The sequence below is a fragment of the Meleagris gallopavo genome, chromosome 6 (assembly GCF_905368555.1).
Source record: "Meleagris gallopavo chromosome 6, MGAL_WU_HG_1.1, whole genome shotgun sequence".
NCBI lineage: Eukaryota > Metazoa > Chordata > Aves > Galliformes > Phasianidae > Meleagris > Meleagris gallopavo.
The window spans coordinates 48445406-48470788 of NC_139409.1; the positions used below are offsets into that span (position 1 = coordinate 48445406).

A 25383-nucleotide genomic window follows, 5' to 3' on the forward strand; every position below is an offset into this window, starting at 1 on the left:
CAAAAAACGCAGAACTTACCTAGAGCTCACACAGTCATATGAATTTATAAAGTGACAAAGATTCTAGCCCGTACATCTCAAACATGCGAAATCAACTACACAGACAAGCTCCTGATACCAAGCAGAGACAGAACAACCAGAGCGATCCCTGACATTGACTATACTCCCCTCAGCATAGCTAGTTCCGATAAACAGTTACGACAACTACCTAGCTGACAGATTCACCGCTTCATCTAAGACTCTTTAGACTGACAACGAAGCATGATGAGCATAAATCTACTGCACTGGTGAGACAGTCCACATGACATTATGCAGATCACTGATGCGGGACTACTCATTACGCAAGGAAATCAAGCAGCATTACGAGTACGTTCTTCACCAGCTTTGGATAGCCAGATCTGCATAACATCTCAGCGTTCTGCTTTTCAGCGTTGACTGCTTTTCAAGAGACCTCCCAATTAAAGCATTGCACAAGAAGACGAGTAGATACAACAGCTGCGTGTCTCCTCAAGTGCAGCACTGTGATATACGTGACAAAAGCCTGTCAGAGACTGTACACAACACATCGCATAGTACAAGTATCTGCACGCAAGTAATATCACAGCTCACCAAAGCTCAACTGGACACACAGTAACAGAAACAGCATCTGAGCTAGCCACTAATTTCCACTGGCACGTCCAGATGAAACAAGGGAAAACAACCCAACAAGCAACCTCCCTCCTTCCCCTCAACCCACCATCCTTCCCCCCACAAAACAGACAGAACAAACCCACAGGAAAGGAAAAGACAGCAAATCCACCTCCTGAACCAATTCCCAGTGCTGAGAACTTAATAAAGTGAAACCAATACATTCTCTGCCTGTATCACCACAAAAAGCTGCACGTTAAATGAAACGAGCAACTGAGGGTGACAGCCTCCAGCTGTACCTCCTAACCAAAGCAGCTGGGAGAGAAAGTAAAAGTCTGTTTGCGGCCTGTTTTCAGACTGGAGTCTCAGAAAGTTGTACAGATGCCCCAGATAATAAAACCCTCACAGCTGTTCTTTGTAACTGGAGACAAACAGCCTGAGAGAGACCCTAAGAAACACACAGCTAGATTAACTTTACTATGTTCCTTTCCTCCTGCGTTTTTCATGCTACTTCTAAAGAACATCCCCTTTTTGAATAGATCTTCAGAAGCTGAACGACACCTGAACTCAGCTGCATAGGCCAAGGTGAAAACGTCACTCAAAAATGCCCTACAACTTGCACAACCTTTTTCTCAGGGCTGTTAAGGACAGCTGTCCTCACACCTCAGCATTCCGGAGTTCAGACTGACAGAGCAGACAGCTGCAGGTTCTCTCCTGCCCTGGCGCGGCAGATGGATGTGCTGTGCAGTCCTTAGGCAGTCCTTACGCACACAGCTGTAAAAGCTATCAGCAGTGCACAGCACTTACGAGCTCACGTTTCCGTTCACGCAGGTTTGCTTTGGGATCCGAGCCCAGCATCCTGCGCTGCTCCATCGCTGAAGGCGCTGCAATCTCCCACAGCCCGCGGTTCCTGCTGAGTTGGTCAGGCGGTTGGCACTGGCTTTGTCCCAGAGGAGAGAGGCCTGCCCGAGATATTAAGGAGAGCACTTGTCACAAGAAGAAAACTCAGAGCCTAGAAGTACAAACAGCTGCAGTAGTTCCTCCCCTCCAAACTGAAAGCGAAAAGCACGCTTGCTTTGGAGTAATACCGGTAGAACAGAAAAGCCTGCATTACAGAGCAAGCTGTAACACACCACAGCATTCGCATGAGTACAAGATTATTTCTTCAGAACACAGCAGCACAAGTAAACCTAGCTTCACCTACGCCACGCCACCTCCACGGCTTGTAAAGCAAAGCCTCATTCTGATATTGCCCTTGGGGACCTACAGCAGTAACCTTAACGTGCCAAAGGAGAGGCAGCGCAGTCTTGCACTGCCTTAGGCCCAGCTTTAAGTATTTATTATCAGCAGCGAGATGCAGCACGAGTCCCAGTTGAAACATGCAGCTGCACTTACGGCTTAGCACCCAACTCGGCTCTTTGTGCACGCCTTGACAACAAGCTCAGCTGCAAAAGGCACGCTGGGTGGGCTGCAGGAGCTGCAGAGCCATTCACTGGCAGTGACCAACACACAACCAAAGCTCGTTTCCTTCACAAGACCTCCTCCTAATGAAGACTGCTGATAACACACAGGGAAGGAGCGCGGCGTACACGTTTCTATCCACAAGTCAGCCATCAGATGCAGTCCACCTCTGCAAAGGACGACCGCCGTGCGACAGAACCCAGAACGAGAAGAACAAGTCAGCTGGCTGCATGCTTCCCAAACACTGCACTGCCATCATAACCACATGGGAACTGAGAACCCAGACGTTGCCGTAACAAAAAGGTCATCAAAGCCCCAGTGAGCTTCTGGATCTCACCGGCTTCTCTGAAAACAGAGGGGTGGAAGTGAGTAATACAAGCCCGTACGTAAAACGTGTCTATGGAATTGGAGTGTGTGATGCATGTTTCCTCATGCGCTATGAACTCGCTGAGGTGCAACTCCTGCCTGTTGTGGGCAAACCAGGAATAAAACAACCATAGAAAAATTAGTTACATTAGAACACCAGCATCATAATTGCTATTTCTCAGGAAGCCTCTTGCAGGTGATCAAAGTTGATTAGCTCAGTGCCTAAGGATGTTTCTTTATAAAATTCCTGCTCACCTGTCCCGCTATAAACTTTGACCACAGATCAGTTTAACAGACTACGAGCGTATCACACACCCTTACATATGAATGAGGATAAGGTGTTTCAGAGGAGAGCACTCCCACTTCTCAGGAGCAGGCAGAATGTTATCTAGGCCAGCCTCGTGAAGGACACTGAAGTTACAAAGGGTTTTTCCCTCCTAATGTCACGTCACATTTAACTGCTGTGCACCATTTTCTGTATTATTCTGCTAAAACTAATCACTGAATGAAATAGCTGCAGATGCTGCCACGGACAAATAACACAGCTGACCTTGTACAGCATACAAAAACTAGAAGAACTTTCCTAATAGTCGCTGACTGACTGATTCTAAGCAGAAGGGACCCAATTTCTGCAAAGTTGTGCGTGGAAAGGAAAAAAGCATCAGCAGTTTTCTTCACACTCAGCTTAACCCCTACCTTCTCTTGAGAAGAAATGCATTTCCTTCTGAGCCTCAAAGCAGCAGCAAGGACGTGAACAATGAATACAGTAGAACTTATATTAAGATTCCACTTCAGCATAACATAACTCAAAGGGAAGCGAGCTTCCAAAGAGGGGTGTGCAGGGAAGGAGACACAGTGTTACCTGATGTGAAATACTGTCTCTTTCCAACTCATGTTCCAAATGAGGTATTGACTTTTGCACAGTTAAAACTCAGAGCTCTTACTTTATGGAAAAAGTAAATCAGACCACGTAATGAAAGCCTGGAGCTGTACATCAATAATTAAGGGGCATCATATCCACTGGAACTTCACTTGAGAATCTGAAGGAATTCTGGATCTCTGACTTACAAGATAAGCTGTTTAACAGCCAGTAAGAAGATGAATTTGTACGGTTCAACTGCAGCTTCCTTTAAAATGCCCTCCTTAGCATACACTGACTTACCAAGTTCAAAATAAAAGCTTCAGATTAAAAAAAAAAAAAATCTAAGGATGTTCCTGTTAGTGCTTCATGCCTGCAGCTACCACGAGAGGTCAGGAAGCGAAGTAGTCACAGGATGAAGGTCTCTTCTCTAGAGAAGAAGCAGACGAGCAAAGCACATGTGATAACAAGGGAACTTCAGAAGCACCTTTCACTTTTAAGAAGGAAAACAGACATACCTTCATCCATTTGCTATGAGATGCCCCTTCATCCCGTATCTACAAAGCAAAAAGTAAACAGAAGTCAGTATCCAGCCACTGCCTGGCATGTTATGCTACTACAGAAAAGCACAGTCTGAGAGAAGCATCAATGCAGGCATACCAAGTCCTAGAGCTTCCCTACCTTGTCTGGCGCCACATAAAAACATCGGTCCGTTAAAGTAATTAAGGGTCAGACGTGTTTGTTAGAACAAAGAGCATATAAACCCTAAGGCTTGGATTTACCAATCTGTTCAATTTTGAGGTTCCTCTCTTTAGCTTCTCTCATCAGCCACCGCTCACAGCCTCAGAAGTCGTTCTCATCATTTCCGTAGCGCATCTCAGAGAACTCAGTGCCATCTAGGAAGGAGACAGACATTATAGAGACGCTATAAAATTCTCTGCCTTGCTCACTGCCACACTCTGCAGGCAGGCACACCGCTCCAGCATGGCTCACGCATCCTTTCCTCTGTACTTCAAACCAAGACGAGTAGTGAAGGGAAGAAGCAAAGCTGCCACTCTTCATTCTCAGCGTGTTAACTCAGCATAAACGTTTGGGGGTTTTTCCCTTTTTGGGGGGAAGCGCTCTGTCTCCTGCTTTTTTAAAAAGGGACTACGCTTTCCTTTTTTGCAGCAGAACGTGATTAGCTATGATACAATATGCTAAAATCTGTATTTATGATTGCCTTCCTCTCAGCAACCACTGAGAAATTCACAGCGTTGGGATCATGAGAAAAAGTTGAAAATACAATTAGCAGATAACGTCCACATGGTGACGTATGGGGAGAGAAAGAGTAAGGGGAAAGAAAACAGCAGCAGGAATTGAAATCCAGCTCCTTCTCAGACTTTGCTCACAGCGATCATAGACGCATTTCTACATCAAGGGGGCGGGAGGGGGAGAGGGAAAGAGAGCACCGTCTTCGGAACGCGAGTGTAGATTTCCCTCACGGGTCTGCAGACACCAGCCGTGACATCTTTCGTGCAGCCTCAGCACGGCCACAGACACACACGGCACATCTCAGCGAAGGGAGCACGGAGGACACGTTACTGCAGCATCACCGCCACGAGAGCCCCGCACAGCCCACAGCCGCCGGCTGCCCGTCGGCTCCAACCTCCCCCTGGAGGACGTGTAACGGGGCGCCGAAATTCGGCCGGGGAAAGGAGAGAGAAATCAGACCGAGGACAAGAACTGCGAAACACGACGCCGTTCGGAGGACGCTCGCTCTCCCCTCCCCCCTCCCACCGCTCTCCCTCCCCGCCCGCGCCCACCGGCCCCGCTCACCCCGCTGCCGCCGATCCCGGCCCTTCGGCGCCGTCCCGTCCGTAAGCGGCACCGACCCCGGGAGGCCCCGGACCCCACGGGAGCCGACCGCGCGGCACGGCCAGGACGAGCGGACGAACCCGGCGCGCCGCGCGGCACCGCTCCGCCCTCAACGCCCGCCACGTGACCGCGCGACGCGGCCGTCACCCGGGCAGGGCGGCCGCGGGTGAAGCTGGCGGCCGCCATTTTGAGAAAGGGCACGGCAAGTTCAGAACGGCGGGGAGGCGCTTTGCAGGGGGGCGCTGAGCAGCGGGTGAAGCCGTCGAGGAGCCATGTTGGGTGTGGGAACGCTGCCGGGCGGGGGCGGTGCGTTTGCACCGCGGGTGGACGGAGCTTCTAACGTTCCCAACTCTTCTAATTCGGTCATTGGTAAATGCTTCATTTACGTGTATTGCGCACGCCTTGAAATTAAGAGATCCGGTATTCGTAGTGAAAAAAAAAATTAATACAGTGAAGGCAAAGCGATGGCAAATGTGTTTCTCAGAACTCGGGGAACGTCGCGGTGCTGGCAGACGCTGCTTCAGCTCGGTCGGTGGCTTTTCCCTGCAGGGCAAACAGGGCGAGTACACGAGCACTGTCAAATGACATCATACCTCGATTCGGGCACCTGTCGCGATAGCGTTGGGCAAAGGGCGCTCAGTGCTGTGAGCGCTGCGGCAGCTCGGTCGCACCGTGGGCTTTAGTTGGGAATTGCACACGGGCTGCTGAGCACAAGGGGGCACACAGGGTTACACACAGACCTACAGCACACAGCTCTCCTGCCGTGTCATGAGGATCAGAGCGAGCCCCATGGCTGTGTGAACTCTTCAAAGCACAGAGGTAAGGTTCCTCAGCACAGCTGGATCCACTCCTAGTCCCAGACGCGTTCAGGAGTTTGTGTCTAAGGGATCCGATGTGCACAATCAAAGGTATCACCTTAGTGGAGCTGACAAAGCTCAAAGCAAACTGGTAGTGGCTCACTGAGGATCCGTACCAGCAAGGTGTCTTGACATCAAGGTGGAAAGGATCTCAGTGCAGGTGTGACCTCAAGAAGCATCCCTGCTCAAGGGGAGAGCTCGTCCTGCAGCCTGCTGCTGTGCAGGAGAGCCTAAGAGGTGCTCGTGCTGCTCTCTATTTGGTGCTAAGATGATTGACTCATTGCTGTATTTGTTTTTAGGCACGTGCTCAGTTGGCCCTCAGCTGTTGAGCCAGAGGTCTGCTGTGAGTTCTTGCAGCCTCCCAGCCTGAGACAGTTTTGTCATCGCCAATGTGATTTAGCCAGGAGTGTTGCTCACTGTCTTCCTGTGCCAGGCTGAGGGAGGAAGGAAGAGAGAAAGAGAGAGGAGGGAGCGCACCATCACACTGGCTTTGCTGGGAAGGAAGCCTGGTAAGAGCAGTGCTGCTGGTCTGAGTGCCAGCTGGCTTTGACCCCTAAGCAGTGCCCTGCAGGTGGGCTGGTGAGGGTGGGGGTTGGGCAGGGATTGCTGCATTCCCTCACTCCTCTCCTGCCTATTGTTTCTGTTGTCCCAGCAGGCTCCAGTTTAACCTCTGCCTGCAGCAGAGCAGCAAGTGGCCACAGCACGTCCATCTCAGGCAGGGGCTTGGGGAAGCAGGCAGGAGAGGGCCAGGAGCAAGAGATGGGAGTTTGTAGGGTGAGAGTGAGGTGTCCTCAGCCAGCACTTGTGTGCTGGGAACAGAGAAGCCGCTGGGACGGGAGTTTCTCTCCTCTCCTCTCCTCTCCTCTCCTCTCCTCTCCTCTCCTCTCCTCTCCTCTCCTCTCCTCTCCTCTCCTCTCCTCCTCTCCTCTCCTCTCCTCTCCTCTCCTCTCCTCTCCTCTCCTCTCCTCTCCTCGCTGCTTCTCTGGGCCTTGGCTGTGGCCAGCAAGGAGCACTTGCAGGAGCCCGTGGCCTTTGCAGAGGTGGCGTGTATTTCAGCAGGGAGGAGTGGGCGCTGCTGGACCCTGCGCAGCGAGCGCTGTACGGGCTGTGATGCTGGAGACGTAGTAAATGCAGTGCAGTTACTTATTGACCAAGGCACCAGAAGAAACACAGAGAAGCATGAGGTGCAGAATTAGCGTGCTCAGTCCCTTGGGAAAAGCCCCAGAGTCACTGCTGACACACAGGCGTCAGCCTGGAGGGGTTGGATCAGCTCCCTGCCAACGGCCCTTGTGCTGCTGCTTTGCATGGTGCCACCAGCTCCAGCACCAGATGTCACACAGATCACTCCCTTAGAATTCTATACTGTTCTGTTCATTACCCGTAGACCTTGTTGAAGCGTTGGTAAACAAAGCATCCTAAAGGGAACGTTGAAGAAAATGTCCCTGCATCATTTTCAGAGACATAAAAGCGTGCTGGGCTCCAAAGGAAGTCGGTGTGTGTTGGGCCAGTGTCATTCAGAACTGAAACAGGGACACGCTGACATGCACCAGATGGGCTCATGCTTGACATCTTGTAAACAGTGTTGAAAAGAAACCTCAAAATAAACACACGCACCCTTTGTAGACCCTCCCGTCCCTCCCCTCCAAAATCAACACATTTTGCACAGCCAGAAGTGCCTTCCCAGTCTTCAGTGTTGGCAGTTTTACTTCATCTGTTTTTCCTTCATATCACAGCAGAGTGAGTCTGCCTGCATCAGCAGAAGAGCTGCCTTCGTGGAGGTGCAGATGCAGCTGGATCAATCCAGATCTCCACCAAGATACTTGACTCACGCTTTTACTGTCGGGGAGACAACAGACTTCTGGGCTGATGTAAGAATATGGCAAATGTGGCTACCAGTATCTTTCTGGGAAGCCAGGGATGCTCTACGAGAACATACAGCTGAAAGTGTGGCTGCTGCTGCTAGGTCCTCACACTGACAAGCCGTACAGAGTAACTTACATCTTTCCCCCTACTCTCTCTTTTCTTTCTAAAATCACTTTCTTCAAGCTTCTGTGTGCTTTCCCACTTGAGCTGTCTTGCAGTACGACACAGTGCACGATCTGTTGATCCTTACAAGCACCTTAGAAGGCAAATGGCAATCAGCAGGCTGGGCTGTTGCCCAGTTCTCTGCCTGCACTGAAGACTTGTGGCTTTAGGATGAGCCACAGCTTAGGTGCTGAAAAAAAATCAATTTGCGATTGTTGCCCTGAAAGGTTCCCTTTCCCCACAAGCCCCACTTGTACCCTGTTCCTGGTTCTAGGATTGTACAGTTACTTTCTGGTGTCTGTTCCCCCATATGTTTTATTACATTCCCTTAGAACCAAATTCAATAAAATACTAACGGGCACAACTATGTGTCCATCTGGGTATGCACCCATCTGTCAGCTTGCTCGCTTCCCTTCTAAATCATTAATTAGATTCCTATCCTCTCTAGAATACCTTACAGGTTCTGACTAAGGTTCAGATATTTTAAGTTTACCATCTGGAATTAAAGCCAGTTCACCACTCTCTTTTCCTTCAGTCTCCTTGGTCTGACCAGCTGGCACAGTCAGTCTCCGTGCAGTCGCACACTGCTGGCTTGGAGGTAGCTCTGCGTTGGTGTTCTGGGTGTTCAGCAAATTGCTTCCTTCTCTGTGATCAGTTGTGCTTGCTGTTGAGAAACTTGATAGCCATTTAAATCAAGGAGCTCAGCAAACTCACAGTCCATTGTGCGCAGTCCTCCTTTGTTAATGGGGCATCCAGGTACTGCAGTGAAGTTCCACTGTGAGATGGAGGAACCCAAATCTCAGGCTCACGAGTTGACCAGTTCTCAAAAATCAGTGGGCTGTTCTCACAACCCTGGGTAACATTGTCCAGGTTAACTGAATTTTTCTTATTTTATTTTCTTTTATTATTATTATTATTATTTTCCTTCTCCCCATGTTGGACTTTTCCTATTCAAAGGCAAATAATTTTAGACTTTCTCTGGCAAAACCAGGCAGAAAAAGGTGTACTTCAAATCTAGAACAGTAAACCCCACCTACTTATTCCTTAACTTAGATAATAAAGATATACACCAGGGGTTGTACATATTCAACATTTCTATTAATTCCCTCAAATCTTGTACCAAACTATAGCTCTTGCCATCCAATTTTTCGTTTGCAAGATTGGGATGTTGTATTTGGATTTCTATCCAATTAATAATCCAAAGTTCAGGAGGTTATGTATTATTTCTTTTATCCTCCTGCAATGTTGTATCCTCAAAGGGCATTGCTTTACCCTGGTTGGGCTGACTCCCCTCTTTAACTCAGCTTTTATTGGGCTGCATTTTTGGCTCTGCCAGGCATTCCTGATGCCTGCAATCCTGTGTTTACCTGATTTAAGATTTACGTAACTTCTGGCAGTACAACGTTGCTTTTCCCAGTTTGTGTTAAAGCCAGACTTAAAATTTTCAGTCAATTGCTCTTGCTTGACAATTAGCTCCAGTTTTCTCTACCGCATTTAATCTCCACATTCAACTGTTCTAATACATCATGCCCAAGTAATGGCTTTGGAGAACCTGGCATGTACAAGAATTTAGATATTCCTACTTGTTCTCCTAGCCTGTATTTAATCGGTCCCCAAAAAAGTAAACTTCTCTTCCAGTAGCTCCTACAGCTTTTACAGAAATCATCTACGGGTAATAATTCCTGATGTAGCACAGAGTAAGAGGCAGAAAATAAACCTCTTTTCCCTGCTTCCCCAGCTGCTTTCGGTCCATGGGGGTGGAACTCTCCCTGAGCCCTTCCAGGCTCCCCCTGACCTCTTCTTCTAGGTGAGGACATCCCTGTTACACATTGCTCAGCTCTGCCTTCCTCAGCCTGTGTTTTTCCCAAGCCCTTTTCACTTTCCAGCCTTTCATCATCACAGACGTTACTAACGTTATAGTTCAGCTTCGCCCCCTCCCCTCCCCAGCTTCCAGTGCTCTCACTGGATGTCGGTTTCCCGAGCTCTGCAGACGATGCTGTTCTCCCTCTCACAGTCCCGTCCCATCCCCATTCACAGCACTGCACCCTTTGCAGTCACAGCGGAGGCTCCGGCCCCCAGCCCTTTCTCTCACTCCGAGTTGCTCTTACAAGCCGCGGTGGGGGGGTGCTGCGGGGGATGTGTTCTCGTGCCGACCCGAACTCTACAAACTCACCGTTTTCCTTCACCTTTGTGCCGGTTTTTTTCTTTGTTTGTTTGTTTTCTCCCCCCTCCCCCCCCCCCTCAGTTCCACTATCTGTACCCTCAATTACATTTCCGTGTACCATTAATAAATGCACTTCCATACAGCATCAAGACAGTCTCTCCCACTGCCTTCAAAATCCACAAATCAAACAATACAGCTCTTCAACTTCCACAAACACCCAGCACTTGGTCTCATCATTAGGGCACTCCATTATAAAACTGGTCCCATTACTCCATTTACGTTCCTGGCTTCTTATTCAATATTCCCCTGGCTCACCAGCAACGTTTCTCCAGTGAGCCAAAATACCCCCCAGGGGGTCTTCTGGGTATCACTTTAGACCCCCTTGTACCATAACAGCCTCGTACACGACATAGCATAACATAACATAACATAACATAACATAACGTAGCATAACATAGCATAACATAGCATAACATAACATAGCATAGCATAACATAACATAACATAGCATAACATAACAACATTACATAACATAGCATAGCATAACATAACATAACACTTTCAGGACACAAACATTTAACAATCACAAAGACAGTGACAATAATCAGTACAATTTATCCTCAGGATCCTTCCTCTCTCTGCCTCCCTCCAGGGCCCAACCTTCCCTCTGTATCCATTTCCCACACTTGCAGAGCTGCCCACATCCTTCTCCAATAAACAACATATCAATGATAAACATCGTTTCCACCCATGAGTCGAAATCAGGCCCTAGAAATTGATCTAATTGTTCTGCTAGACTTACAGGATCCTCAATTAAGGAATTCTTCTTGAAACTGCTAACTTTTCTTCTCGTGAAAACAGCAGGCACCAGCATACCTTATTTCCCTTTGACCTAAGGGGACTGCCCTAAGAGGATAAAGCCAAGTATTAGTAAGGTTAGTGATAGAGAAAGGAAAGCTCTCCAGGTCCCATTCACACTGCTCCGACTCCCTCAGTAACAGGCAGTGCATCCTCTCTCCAGGCCCTGCACACATCAGCAGCACAGCCACTGCCCTTCTCTGAGAGGTCACTGCTGCTTGCGCTGCTTTAGAAATCGAAGGGGGGAGTTATCTAAGGGATCCCATTTATGATCTTTCTGTTTCTCTTTCCTTTTTCTTTTGAACTTCGACTCCTTCTTGTGAGGAACTTTTTACTTCTTGCACCCCTTAAGCGACAGAAGCCAATTCTGTTTCAGAAAAATCCTGCCCAGGGCAGGAGGGAGACCCCCAAAAGGCGATAATAATCCCGGACGAGCCCCAAATTGTTGGAAATATCCAAATAATTTTCTATCTATCTATCTATCTACCTCTGATAAAGCAGATTTTACTCGCAGTTGCAATGGCGGGCCTCCTGCAAGCAGGAGAGCACCCAGAAAACAGAGTTACATCTTTAATTCCCTATTCCCCGACGCTGATCTCTTTCTCCCCTGGTTCCTCATCGGCTGAGTGCTTGAGGTTCACAATGTTCTCGATGCCTTACTAAACATGGAAACACTGGGCAAACATAAATGTTTGCTGCATAAGCGTGAATCTGTAGTTAATTAATTAACTTATTCCACAGCTGATCATTATTTTGCGAATACCTGCTTGCCCTTCTTTCCACAAAGATGAGCTTGGCAGAAGGACAGGGCGGTATCTTGGTGCCTGCCTGTCACATCCCAGCCTTCTCACGCAGTGAGACAGTTCAGCCCTGTGTAGAGGCCCGAATTTCTTTGATGGCTGCTAAATCTGTTTTTCTTTTGCTGGGAGTTTCTTCTCCTAACAGAACAACCCTACAGTATGTTTTCTAATCCCTAACACTATACTGGCATGGTTTGGAACATTTAACAACTATTACAGTTTTGCAAGAAAGAATTTATCACATAATGCAGTAATAATGTTTCTAAAACATGCCGCTACCGTGTATGATATTTTACTTCTTAGATCTATCTAAGTATTCTAAAACTATTTCTAAGGATAAGTTACAGAATACAAATGCATTATGTTTTACTTCTTCAAACCAATTGCTCTTTTTAATATCAAATGCAGAAACAACATTCCATGCCCACACAAGCACCTTAGAAGGCAAATGGCAATCAGCAGATTTAAAGAAAGCTCTTGGTATTCATTTGCACTGATGCTGAGAAACAGAAGTCTTGCTCTTAATGTGAGATATTCTGACAGCTGCTTTCCTGGTTGCTTCTTCTGCACAGTGTCTCACACAGGTTGATCAGCAGGGCTGCCCAGCTGCATGGCAAAGACTGCACGGGCCCTGCAGCTGTTGCCCAGTTCTCTGCCTGCACTGAAGACTTGTGGCTTTAGGATGAGCCACAGCTTAGGTGCTGAGAGTGAGGACATAACTGCAAGGGGTTTGTGCCCAGCCCTGGAACCTACAGCTTTCCTTGGTAACTGCTAAGACCATAAGTGCACCTGGTGCAGTGGAAAGAAACAGAGCTGCACCAGACAGAAAGTTTCCTCTGCATGTTAGATGGGTCAGTGTAAGGAGCACAAGCAATTATTATTCCAGAGGAGCACTAAGTTTGTTCCATCCACTTTGATACCCCGACCTTCCAATGAAATTTGCACAGTCACTGCAGTTATTGCCTCTGGTGGACATAGATAGCTGCTTTTCCAGAGTATTTGCTGCTTGCCATTTGATACGAGCGTTGCTCTTCTTTGGATAGCACAGTTGCTGTAAGTCCAGCTTTTGTTCCCACTGGAAGGCAGTTTCTATGTCAGCAGGATGCAGGGGTTGGCTTGGCTGAACAGGAACAGCCCCCAGCAGGCTGAGCTCTGCCAGGGGAAGATGCAAAGCACCTGAGCCATACGATGGCCCAGGCTGTAGAATGGAGCACATCACCTTGGCTAGTTGTTTAATGGTTCAGACGGTCACACTGTCTGCTTCCCCACAAGCAGAAGGGTCAGGGAATGTCACGGTGCATCAGCTAAGCTTGGCAATACTGCTCTGGCAAGGCAGCCCCCCTGAGCACGGCATCTCAGCCTGGAGCAGCCTCCAAGAGGGGACAGCATTCCCCAGCCTGCTTTAAGCCACCCCAGGTTACTCTGTTGGATGTCTGTACACCGTTTGGCCCAAAGCCTGGCTACTCAGGTACAGCTGACAAACACACGAGGCTGTGCACACGTTACCCAGGAGCTGTGATGTTGAAGGAATAAGTAGTAGGAATGGATCCAAGCAGGATGTTGATGTGAGGGGATGATCCACTTCCCTGCCACACCTCTTACGGCGTGAGAACGGCCACAGAAATACTTGCTCTGTCAGCAGTGGCAAAGAAGGACAGCTCTTAGAGCAGACTCCTCGTGCTCACCTGCACTGCCCTGCAATATTTTGCATGCAGATGAAGCTTGATACAAGTACGGCAGCGAAGGTTTCTGTCTGACCTGTCCTCACTTTTCAGGAGTTTTGTTCGCTTGCTTAAATACAGTAAGCTGCTTCACTGATGAGTATGTCCTCTGCCATAAACAGACCTGTGACAAAATGCCTATTTTGACATCACCCTCCAGTGGCTAGGATAAGCAAGTCTTAGAGAAACACAGCACCTCCCCCAGAGCTGTGATGGCCGTGCTGCTGCTTGCTGATCCTCCCTCTTACCTGTGGTTTTCCTTTACAGGACGCAGTTCTTAATTGTGGCCCAAGGCCCCGTGGGTTTCTTCTCCTCCCACAAAGCTGCTCAGCCAGGAGGAGGCCCAGGCACGGACACGAGGCCACAGCAGCTCTCCCGTTGTGTCAGACAGCAGAGACATTGCAGTGGAAGAAGGCCCCGCAGCTTTACAGGGGAAACTGCACACAGTCGGTGACTTTCCATCCAAAAGACGAAGAGGAGTTTCTTTTGCAGCACCTATCATAATTGTTTGGGTGGGTTTTTTTCCTTTATTACCAATGCAAAGCTTGCTGAAACTAAGTTACCTTAACCACACACGGAGTGTTGTAGCAAACTTCCGCTCACTTTGGACTCTGAGGACTCAACTGACTTACAGCTGCCTGATGGGCTCAGTTTGGCCGCACGCTGGCACCGTTCCTTTCCTGTTAGGCAGCTCACGAGGTGTATAGAGCCATCTGATGTCTGTGCTGGCCAGTACCGCCTGCACCTGGAAACACCGGGGTTTTCCAGGTTCCAGGACCACGCGCCTGAAATAACTTCGGGTTCTCCTCTAAGCAGAGCTGTTGGACTGACTTGCTGTTTGCTAAGACTGGGAAGAGGCAGGGCTGCTGCAGCCCCAGCCCCACCTGACATGGGTCTCTGTAGGGACGGGCTGCTGGCTTTGCTCTGGGCACTGCAGTGCTCTGGGACCACAAATTACCCCCAGGAGCTGTTCTACCGGCTGTGCCCACACCTCGCTGGCATACGTGGCTGAGAAGCCCCTGCACGTGGCCAGCCAGGAGCTGCTGCCCTTCTGACCACCTCACTCAGTAACTGCTTCTGCTTGGGCGCACACGCTGGAAGCTATTCCTCAACAAATAATACAAACAGAAGAAATGAACACTAAACAGGGCTTATTGTCACAAGGCAGCCAGACAAGATGAGTGAGAAAACGCGTAAGCATTGGGCACGTAAGTTGTGTCTGTTTCCTTGGAGGCAGAAACGTTCACGCTCTCCTAGTTCACTGGGGGGCAGTTTTACTTCAGATCCTCTCGAGATCTTCTGAGCCTGTTTGAGCCTTGAAGGGCACGCACAGTCGAGCCACGAGTATTTCTTTACTTGGAGAGCTGCCACATTGCAGTGGGGAGGCTACCGCTGCCCCTCTGCAGCTGAGAGAGCCCAGACCTTTGTATTTGGGCCGTGGCATTGTTGTTTCAGTAAGTCTTGCCCTAGTAAAGGTTTTGATGAATTTGGCATGTACAACAATTTGGGTATGCCTACCTGTTTACCTATACTGGATTGTAAACGTTTAACAAAGTAAAAGTAAACCTCCTCGCTGCTTTAAATTACGTTAAACAAACTGAGCGACCCAATTGTGTAGTTTGGAACTCGTCGTTTATTAAAGCAAGCAAGTAAGCAAAACAGCGCTGGGCGGCCGGGGAGCCTCTGCTCCACCAACGGCGCGCGCTTTCCCCTTCCAGCTGACAGCCTTTACACAGTGCCACATCCGGGTTCGTGGCTTCATGATATCTCTTGCGCATGCGTGCTCCTGTTGCCAGGCAGCCGTCCTTTGTCCTGTCAGATGGGGGCTGGCATCTTTCGCAGCGCAGCCCTTCGTGATCCTTGCGCAGGATCTGTAAAGCTGGACAAGTCCTGGGCTCCGTACCTCAAAGGGTTGTGTTTGTTGGTGTTTCAGGATGTCTGTGGTTGGAAACCGGCCCCGTGGTTACTGCAGTTTCCTAGTGATAAGCTGACACGTCATTTGATTAACAAACAACAGATTGCTGCTATTGCAATTCCCCCCTGTCCTTTTTCCCATTTTGTTCATCAAATCGATTAACTGCTTCCCGAGCCAACTCAAGGATAGGGGTCTCATTGACCTCCTTCTCCTCTCATTGTTCACATTGTTTTCTGATCAACATTAAATGTGTTGCTACAATTCAGCTTTTTACTGGGGCGATCATTTTATTAAAAATACAGGGTCCAAAGGTTAGCACTGACAGCAACAAAATCAAAGGACCAGCTATTGTTGATAATAATGTAGTAAGCCATGGAGAATGGTTGAACCATGACTCACACCAACTCTGCTGTTGATCTCTCTCTCTTTTTTGCTTCTCCAATCCTTCCCTTAATTTGGTCACGGTATCTCTTACAACCCCGGTGTGGTCAGCATAAAAAACAGCATTCCTCTCCTATGGCTGCACACAAACCTCCTTGTTGCAAGAATAATGCATCGTGTCCTCGTCGATTTTGTAACACTACTTCCCATAGTGATATTAAAGATTTTTCTAGGGCTGTTACAGACTTTTCGATTCTTACCAAATCCTCATCTACAGCAGCTCGTAATGATTGCAACCTTTGATTTTGTTGTACCAGAGAAGTGATGCCTGTGCCCCTCCCGCAGCTCCTACAGCCATTAGAGTTGCTATAGTGAGAGCTGTAAAGGGTTCTCTTTTCTGTAAATAGTGTTCCCCTTTTCCCCAATGATTATATATGAAGTCCTCATTGTGATATAATATCCTGTAACATGTTGCACATATCCTGTAACATGTTGCACATATCCTATAACATGTTGCACATATCCTATAACATGTTGCACAGTGACCTTACTTTTCCCATTCCTTAACACTTACACTGACTGTTGCAATACATTTGTTGCCTTAGCACGAGCGGTTATTCCTATTGCTTCATCAAATGGAGGTTTAATATCATAACATAGCCAACAATGGTTCGTCACATTTGGGTTGGAGTCGTTAAGGGCCTGATAACTAGCTTTCATTAAATTCCAAAAGGGGGTTGTTACTCACAGCTTCTATCACAGGCTTTTCAGTGGAGTTGTCTTTACTGTCCTCGGTGACATTGACACTCCCTCCCTCAGGCTTTGGATCCTCTTTTAGTACTACATTTGGGCCGACTGCCACAGGGGATGACTGAAGTTCTTCCCTCTTAATATATATCAAACCCCCTCGGTCGGTACCCGGCTCCCAGTATCTCATTCCCCAAGTTTTTCCCGTTGTCCATCCTTGATTTTCAGGTTTGGTTATGTTGAGGTAAATATGCTCACAATTCCCTGGGGAGACGGTGCCTCCGCTGGCATCTCGACGAGGAGGTGTACACCCTGTGGGTCCCCAGCCTACGGATAGGAAGGGATCTTTACCCTTCCCTCCTATCCAGTCAGGAGCTACGGTCTCACAACCCCAATAGGCACAATAATAATGCCCGGGCCAATTGCAATATTCTTTTCCTGGGTTAGAGCTCGGGCACAAATAAAATCCTAAAAGGTTCAGGCATGGTTTAATTGGTACAAGCTCACACAAAGTAGGTGTGAAACTGGGTGGACCTGCAGTCTCCCTAATTTGAATCACTTGCTGATCCTCCCACCTGATTAGAGACCATTTAAAGGGCTGGTGTGGGCTACTTCCCGCCTGGATCGGTACCAACACCCACCCCACAATACATACAATCCCATATAAGAACAGGATAACTGGTGGATCCTTACGGTGTTTAAATGGATGCTTCCTTTCCTCCAAAGTTTTAAGCGCCCGACGGATCTGGCTGTCATATTCGCGCTCTAAGAGGCATTGGTCCTGGGAGTGGGAGCCTGGGGTTTTACCCCAGAGGGGGCCTCTTGGCCTACATCCCCACCGTTTGACGCCTCTGCCTCCTTCGCCTGCTCCTTTGCTTAGAGCAGCGAGGTGTTCCATCTTCTCGGCAGCAGTCGGATTCTTCAGGGGTCCCTCTTTGCTCCTTATAAGCTTACTCGACTCTCGATCAACCACTTGCAGGCTCTCAAGGTTTTACCCCCATTAAACGCACCAACCCCTCCTTTGGGCCAATTCCCGTTTCAAAAGTGTCCCATCACAGGGCTCTAAATAATCTCTGTAGGAGCTTGACCAATCAGCTACAGGTCACGGATATCTCGGCAGAGATATCCCTAAGTGTAACGGATCCACCAGTTTGCCTTACAGAAGTCGGTTAGCACTCACAAGATTGAGCTACAGACAGTCTCGTTTGTGCTTATTAGGTCTTTCTTCTCAGTCTGAATTTCAGTCCCCCGGGGCTTTCAGATACTTCCCACTGATCCTCCGGAATGGGTCCTTTTACACGACTTCCATGCGTCCATCCTCGTTCGGCTGTCCGGACGGCAGCTTCTGTGGTAAGCAGAACAATAAAAGGCCCTTCCCATCGAGGGGTGAGGGGTACTTCCCTCCAAGTCTTAATCAACACTCCATCTCCTGGTTTCAACTGATGGATTGCCGTATTTAGGGGTGGCCTCTCTTTCTCAGCTCGTTCCTCCTTTTCATTAACTCCACCATATACTCCCGTAAGGAGTATGCCTCAATCTTTGGATGTTCTATTGCTAATTCTAAGTCCTGTGGCATCCCATATAACATTTCAAAGGGAGAAATGCCTGTATCCGTCCTAGGTTGGGTCCTTAAATTTAACAGAGCCAGCGGTAAACATTTAACCCAAGACATCTTAGTTTCTATCATTAATTTAGTAAGCTGCTTCTTGATTTCTCCGTTCATCCTCTCTACTTTCCCTGAGCTTTGGGGTGCCACGGAGTGTGGAATTCCCTCTCAACTCCGAGTGGTTCTAAGGCCTCCTTCACTGTTCTGGAAATAAAATGAGGTCTCTGTCTGAATCTATTACCTCAATGTTCCCATATCTGGGGATGCTGTTTTCAAATAATATTTCTACACTGTTTGGGCGTGGCTCTGGCTACTGGGTAAGCATCTACATAAGATGTCAGATGGTTTACTATCACCAATAAATATTTATATCTCCCAGTTTCAGGCAATTCTGTAAAATCTACCTGGATTTCGGCAAACGGTCTTAAGGCTAATTCTCTCCCACCCAGTATTCTTTCTCTTAGATGCTGCTTATTAACTTTCTTACAGGTCAAGCATCCTCCCAAAACAGCCTTTGCTATATTGCATACCCCAATGCACATATATTTTGTGCTAAATATATTTTGTCCACTAGTGCCTGGATTCCCCAGTGCTTTTTTCTATGGAATTGTCTCATTACCCTCCAGGCGAGTCCTTTTGGTAGTACTTCCCGACCATCAGGAAGTAACCATTTCCCATTTCTTTTTTCAATACCCATTTGCAACAGCCTTTCCTTTTCCTTAGTAGCAAAACTTTTTTTGTGTTGTTTTTGTTCTTTAGGCTCCTCGATCCCTAACTCTTTAACCATCAACAGCTGCTTTCTCAGCTTCCTCATCAGCCAGGTTATTTCCTCTGATGTGATTGGACTTTCCCTTTTGGTGACCTCTTATACGTACAATCGCGATTTGCTTCTGTCTTCTCAAAGCTTGCAGTGTCTGCTTGATTAGGTATTCATGAACCAACCCTTTTCCTTGTGAATTTATTAGCCCCCTTTCTTCCCATATCTTCCCGAAGGTGTGGACCACCCCGTAGGCATACTTAGAGTCAGTATATATGGTCCCCTTTTTATCTTTAAGTAATATTAGCGCCCTCCATAGGGCGTATAATTCACAAGCCTGAGCAGACCAGGATTTATCTAACGCCCCTGATTCGGCTACTGATAATGTTTTCCCATCAACTATTGCATATCCTGACCTACGCTTCCCATCTACCACCCGAGAGGACCCGTCTACATATAATTTTTCTCCTTCCTGTACCTCTTCTTCCTCCACGTCTTCCCGAATTTTGGATTGATGCTCTATACATTGTTTACAATCATGGGTTAGATTTTCATTCGGTTCTCCATAAAGAAATTGAGCAGGGCTCTGTAGGCCCGTAGTTTCAATTTCCAACCTGGGGGGATGTATTAATATCCCCTCATATTTTAACAACCTAGCATCAGTTATCCACTTATCTGCCTTTTGTTGTAATACTCCCCTAACGTTGTGGGGGGTATATACTTCTAATTCTCCACCAAAGGTTACTTTTCCAGCTTCCTCTACTAAAAGGGCTACTGCCACTATGGCTTGTAAACAAGTTGGCCACCCTCTACTCACGGGATCAAGAAACTCAGAAAAGTACCCCACAGGTTTCTTTCTTCCTGCCCATTCCTGTGTCGGGACCTCCATCTATATTCACAAACAGATAAAATGATCTCTTAATATCTGGCAGGCTTAATACTGGGGCATTAACTAAGTCTGTCTTTAAATCTTCTAGTTTCTGATCTTCCTCTTGGCCCCATTCCAGATGTCCATCTTTGCTTAATTTCTCATATAACCTCATATTACCTTACTGCTACAGTTCTCAATCCATTGTCTACAGTATCCTAGTAATCCCAGGATTTGCCTTATTTGTCTTTTATTTTTCGGAGCCTGGAGGGATAGGATTCCATTCACCCTTTCTGGGTCTAATTTCTTGTTTCCTTTTGCTAACCAATGTCCCAAACACTTTACTTCCTCTTCTGTAAACTGTAATTCTGACTTTGATACTCTTAGTCCCTTTAGGCCTAAAAAGTTTAATAACTTTATGCTTTCTTTTTGGACTGCATCCTCGTCTGCCCCTGCCAGGAGCAAATCGTCTACATATGGCACTAAGGTTACCTGGGGATCTGGTTGATAAGTGCCCAGTACCTGTCCTAGTGCTTGACCAAACAGATTCGGTGACTGGGTGAATCCTTGGGGTAGCACTGTCCACCTTAATTGCTGTTCCCTGTGGGTTCGGGGATCTTCCCATTCAAAGGCAAAATAATCCCGACATTCCTCCTTAAGGAGGCAGGCCCAGAATGCATCTTTTAAGTCTATGACTTAAAGTTCTGGTGTTAACTGGCTTAATAGAGTATAAGGGTTGGCGACTACTGGGAACCGGGTGATCGTTCGCTTGTTTATTTCCCTCAAGTCGTGCACTAGCATGTATGAGCCATCAGGTTTCTTCACAGGTAGCATGGGGGTGTTGAATGGTGACATACAGGGTTCTAACAGCCTCTTGCTATTAATCTCCCAATCTCTGGTTGAAGTCCCTGCCGGCCTTCCTGTGACATAGGGTTCTGTTTCATCTTTACAGGGATCTCTGGGTTCTTAATGGTTACTTCAGAAGGGGCAAAATCCAATTTCCCCACCAAATCCGAGGTATACCACACCTCAGGATTTATCTGTTCCTCATCCTTTACTGTCAGGGTGCATAGTTTTACAGTCAGCTCCTTGTTTCTGACTTCCAAATTCACTCCTAATTCAATAATCAAATCCCTTCCCAACAAATTAGACTCTGCTTCAGGCACCAGCAAAAAGGGACCTAAACCATACTTACAGGGTGCTTCTATCTCTACTCCTTTGATTATTGGTACCTTAAATGGTTCACCCTTGGCTCTGACTACTTGAAGTTTTGCTGAAGAAAAAAAAACTTTTCCTCCCTGGAACTTTTTCGTTTGGTCTGGCTCCTGGTTCTCCTTCGGAGTCCAGGTGAGTCAGGATAATTTGACTCCTCCGCATCATCAGACCCTATCCCCTCATCTTCTACCAGAGCCTCTACTGGAGCCTGGGGTGCAGAGGCAGGTTCGGGAGCTACGGGGAGTTGGGGAGCCGCAGGAAGCTCGGGGGGTACATAAGGAGGAGGGGACCAGGGGATTTCTTCTGCCTTTTTAATCTTTTCTCTTTGTCTCTTTTCTTTAAGGCTAAATAGAAAAGTTCGGGTTCCTGGCACAATCCATAGGCTAGCGTATTCGCTTTCCTCATTGCTAAATGGCTTTTTGGAATTAACATAAATATTTAAGGCCGGGCATATCCAGTCCTCAAAGAATCCAAATATCGTCCAGAACAAACTATCTGCCCTAATCCGTTTTCCCCCCCAAACCTCCATACAGTAACGGACCACTTTCTCCTTGCTCTTCCCTTTCCTCGAGGGAAAGCCCCCCGGTACTCAACCATAAGTCCTAGTGGGCTATCTGGCGGTGTATCTGGTAGTCTCCCCTTAGGACCACCCATGGCATCAGAAGGCTTGCTCTTCTTCGGTCCCATCTTCTGGGGTGCTCTCCTTTCACTCTCACGCTCGCCCCCCTTATTTGCGACCCACGCCCTCGCGGGTGATGGGAGCTGCACAACTAAAGGCTCCACACTGGCTTGGTCTCTGGCAGAGCCCTCTCAGTCACTCGCACTCCAGGATTCCCAACCCCCACCGAACGGATTCCCTTGCAACACTGCAATACTTACTCAGCCACCTCGAGTCGGCGTTCGGGTCTCCGTGCACAAAAATCGCGGGGTTCTGCAGTTTCTTCTGCTTACTTTCCTGACTTTTAGGGCTTGGAATTACAGGTCTCCGTACGCAGATCAGCCACTGCGGGCCGCCCAAGGACGGGGCGCCGCCCCGGGTTGAGGATCCCGTGTCAGAGTTACCTGGATCCGAGTCACGGCACCAAATTGTTTTAAATTACATTAAACAAACTGAGCGACCCAATTATGTAGTTTGGAACTCGTGCTTTATTAAAGCAAGCAAGAAAGAAAGCAAAACAGCGCTGGGCGGCCGGGGAGCCTCTGCTCCACCAACGGCGCGCGCTTTCCCCTTCCAGCTGACAGCCTTTACACAGTGCCACATCCGGGTTCGTGGCTTCATGATATCTCTTGCGCATGCGTGCTCCTGTTGCCAGGCAGCCGTCCTTTGTCCTGTCAGATGGGGGCTGGGATCTTTCGCAGCGCAGCCCTTCGTGATCCTTGCGCAGGATCTGTAAAGCTGGACAAGTCCTGGGCTCCGTACCTCAAAGGGTTGTGTTTGTTGGTGTTTCAGGATGTCTGTGGTTGGAAACCGGCCCCGTGGTTACTGCAGTTTCCTAGTGATAAGCTGACACGTCATTTGATTAACAAACAACAGATTGCTGCTATTACACTCACTTTTGCCAGTTACAAATTCACCACTGACTGCAGTAAGAACAGCACGTTTGGCTTCAGCGTTGCCTACAAATTCCACACCTGGCTGCAATTCCTTCCGTAGCTTAATTTCCTCCACCCTTAACTGTTATCGCAGCTGTGACCAAATCCAGCGCCGCTTTTTGCACAAACTGCTGTTCTGTTCCATGAGGGCAGAACCCTCCTGGACCCTGCCAGCCCCCCTCTCAGCTCTTCCCGAGGAGATCTCTGGGTCCCAGAGCCCTGCTCTCAGCTCCTTCCTCCCAAGGCTTCCCGTGCTGACGCTGGCATCCCGAGTTTCCTACAGCTCTGCACATCCAGTCTATTCTCGCTCCCGAGGTTTTCTTTTCGTCCCCATTCGCAACCAACGCTTTGTTTCCGTTCTGACGACAAGCGGGGGGAGGAGCAGTGCGGGGATGTGTTCTCCTGCCGGCACTTCTCCGCTTTGGCTGGAGCAGATCACAGACTTTAATGTTTTAACTCACTCTTCTTCTTTAAACTTTTTGCTCATTTTTGTTGTTGTTGTTATTTTTCACAGTTCCACTATTTGTACCCTCAGTTACGCTTCCATGTACCATTCATAATTCCTCTTCCATACAGCATTAATGTTTGCACTTCCAAATAGCATTAACATTTACACTTCCATATGCCGTAAACATTTCCCAATCACAAAGAGAGTGACAACAACCAGTACACTTTCTCCTAAAGATTCTTCCTCCCCCCCAAGTTATCAGTGGGAATGAGCCTTCCCGTTCACCTGATTCCAGGTTCTTTCCTGCTATCACAGTTTTTCCATTAATATTCACTCTTTCCCAATTAACTGAAACGAAATGAGGGCTATGGGTTGTGCTCTGGATTCCCATCCTTGGCTTAAAAAGTTCAATCCACGTGTAGTTTCAGCAAGCCTTCCAGCTGGAAGTGCCTTCTGCATTCCCTCTGTTTTGCTGAAGGAGCACAGCTTTAAGGCTGCTATGGGTGTGCTCAGCTCTGGCTTCTCTTGTAATTCTGTAACACTGAAATACTTTCTGGGATAGATGTCCCGGGCCATTATCTGCGCGGATTGCAGGGCTGCTTTTCATGCCCTGAGGTAATGCCGTCCAACGATCCTGCCGGGCTGGTGCTGATGCTTTGCAGAGGGCGAAAAGCAAAGCTCGGAGCATCGTGGGGGTCCAGAGAGGTGGTGAACAACCAGTCTTTTAAGTCGGGCGTTACAAGTCCCGAAACGTCCCAGTTCCGTGTGGGGGTCCCCGCTGATGGAAACCCTGCAGCCCCTTTTCATGGGCGCGGCTGGCACTGGCCGTGCCTGAGAACAAAGCAGCCGAGCGATACAAGCGCCTGCCAGTACTTCACACGGGGGCACGGCTGTGACCGTGCGTCCCGAGTCCCGCAGGACACTCCGCAATAACGCTTCCCAACACGGCTCTCGATCTGGGGCTCCGATCGCGGGGAAAACTTGCAAGCTCTCCGTCTTGCCGGCTTTCCCAGCCTCCCTCCCGACAGCTGCGCGTGGATCAGGAGGGCACAAATCCGTCTCTTCCCGCCGCCGGGATCCTCGGGGGGCGAGGCGGTCAAAATCGCATCCGATGGCGGGGGCCGGGGAGCCGATGGCACCGCGGGCTGATCTGTAGAGCAACCTGTTTAGCTGTACTGGATTGTAAACGTTTAACAAAGTAAACCTCCTCACTTTTGCCAGTGGTTTCCCCTCTGGTTACAAATTCACCACTGACTGCAGTAAGAACAGCACGTTTGGCTTCAGCGTTGCCTACAAATTCCACACCTGGCTGCAATTCCTTCCGTAGCTTAATTTCCTCCACCCTTAACTGTTATCGCAGCTGTGACCAAATCCAGCGCCGCTTTTTGCACAAACTGCTGTTCTGTTCCATGAGGGCAGAACCCTCCTGGACCCTGCCAGCCCCCCTCTCAGCTCTTCCCGAGGAGATCTCTGGGTCCCAGAGCCCTGCTCTCAGCTCCTTCCTCCCAAGGCTTCCCGTGCTGACGCTGGCATCCCGAGTTTCCTACAGCTCTGCACATCCAGCCTCTTTTCTGTCTTCCCGACGGCACCGCGGGCTGATCTGTAGAGCAAGCGGCCGCTCCCTCGCCCTCAGGCAGGCTGGGGCTGTCAGATCGCGATCTTAAGCGGCTCTTGAGCGCTTCAAAGACCTTTCTCCGAGGCTGAAGCCACCCGAACGCCGTCTTATCGCCCGCAGGAGCAGCATCGCATGGCTTCACCCCGACCCGGTCCCCGACTTCGGGATCGGAAATTGTCTGCTTTGCGATCGAGGGGTCCCTCTTGGCAGCCCATACCGGCACTGCTGTACAATGGCAGCGGGCACCGGCTTTTCCCATTCTTGAAGAAGAATTGGAAAAGCAACTAGGACGTGAGACACAGCGTCTGTCTGTCCTTCGGGGAAAGCCCTGCTCTCCTCAGCACGGGTCCTGCTGTGCTTCTGAGGGCGTTACCTGTGCCAGATGTATTGTGCTTTGGACAGGACCTGCATCTCCTGCCCTCCATCACTTCTTGCAGCCTGAGCTTCCCTGCAGCTTCTATGCAGCACGAGCTTCCTTTCCGCACTCTCGGTCCTGCTGGTCCTTGTATGGACTCAGATATGAACGATCCAAATCGTTTATTACAGGTCCTCACAAAACTGATCTACGTTCACAAGGTTCCTTTTTTAGCGTTCTGTCCTACTTTACCATCCCACCCACCCCACACCCCTTCTTTTTTTTAAT

At 48.6% G+C, this 25383-nt stretch overlaps 3 long non-coding RNA genes across 6 annotated transcripts; 1 reads left to right on the forward strand and 2 right to left on the reverse strand.

Moving 5' to 3' along the window:
* Window positions 1-693: 693 nt before the first annotated feature.
* LOC146544178 (uncharacterized) lies at window positions 694-5297 on the reverse strand. Its single transcript, XR_014884036.1, has 4 exons — window positions 5132-5297; window positions 4096-4209; window positions 3832-3870; window positions 694-1589 (listed from the first exon to the last, which is right to left on the reverse strand). It is a non-coding gene; the product is annotated as an uncharacterized LOC146544178 (long non-coding RNA).
* Window positions 5298-5307: 10 nt separating this feature from the next.
* On the forward strand, window positions 5308-16367 carry LOC146544179 (uncharacterized). Of its 3 annotated transcripts, XR_014884040.1 has the most exons (4): window positions 5308-5539; window positions 6327-6536; window positions 7761-7895; window positions 13863-16367. It is a non-coding gene; the product is annotated as an uncharacterized LOC146544179 (long non-coding RNA). The 3 variants fall into 3 exon arrangements; XR_014884038.1 differs by lacking the exon at window positions 13863-16367 and having other exon boundaries at window positions 5324-5539; window positions 7761-10361; XR_014884039.1 differs by lacking the exons at window positions 5308-5539; window positions 13863-16367 and adding an exon at window positions 5590-5989 and having other exon boundaries at window positions 7761-10361.
* Window positions 15206-25348, reverse strand: LOC109368340 (uncharacterized). Of its 2 annotated transcripts, XR_002116285.3 has the most exons (3): window positions 21964-23765; window positions 17332-17983; window positions 15206-15582 (listed from the first exon to the last, which is right to left on the reverse strand). It is a non-coding gene; the product is annotated as an uncharacterized LOC109368340 (long non-coding RNA). The 2 variants fall into 2 exon arrangements; XR_014884037.1 differs by lacking the exon at window positions 15206-15582 and having other exon boundaries at window positions 17110-17983; window positions 21964-25348.
* Window positions 25349-25383: the final 35 nt, after the last annotated feature.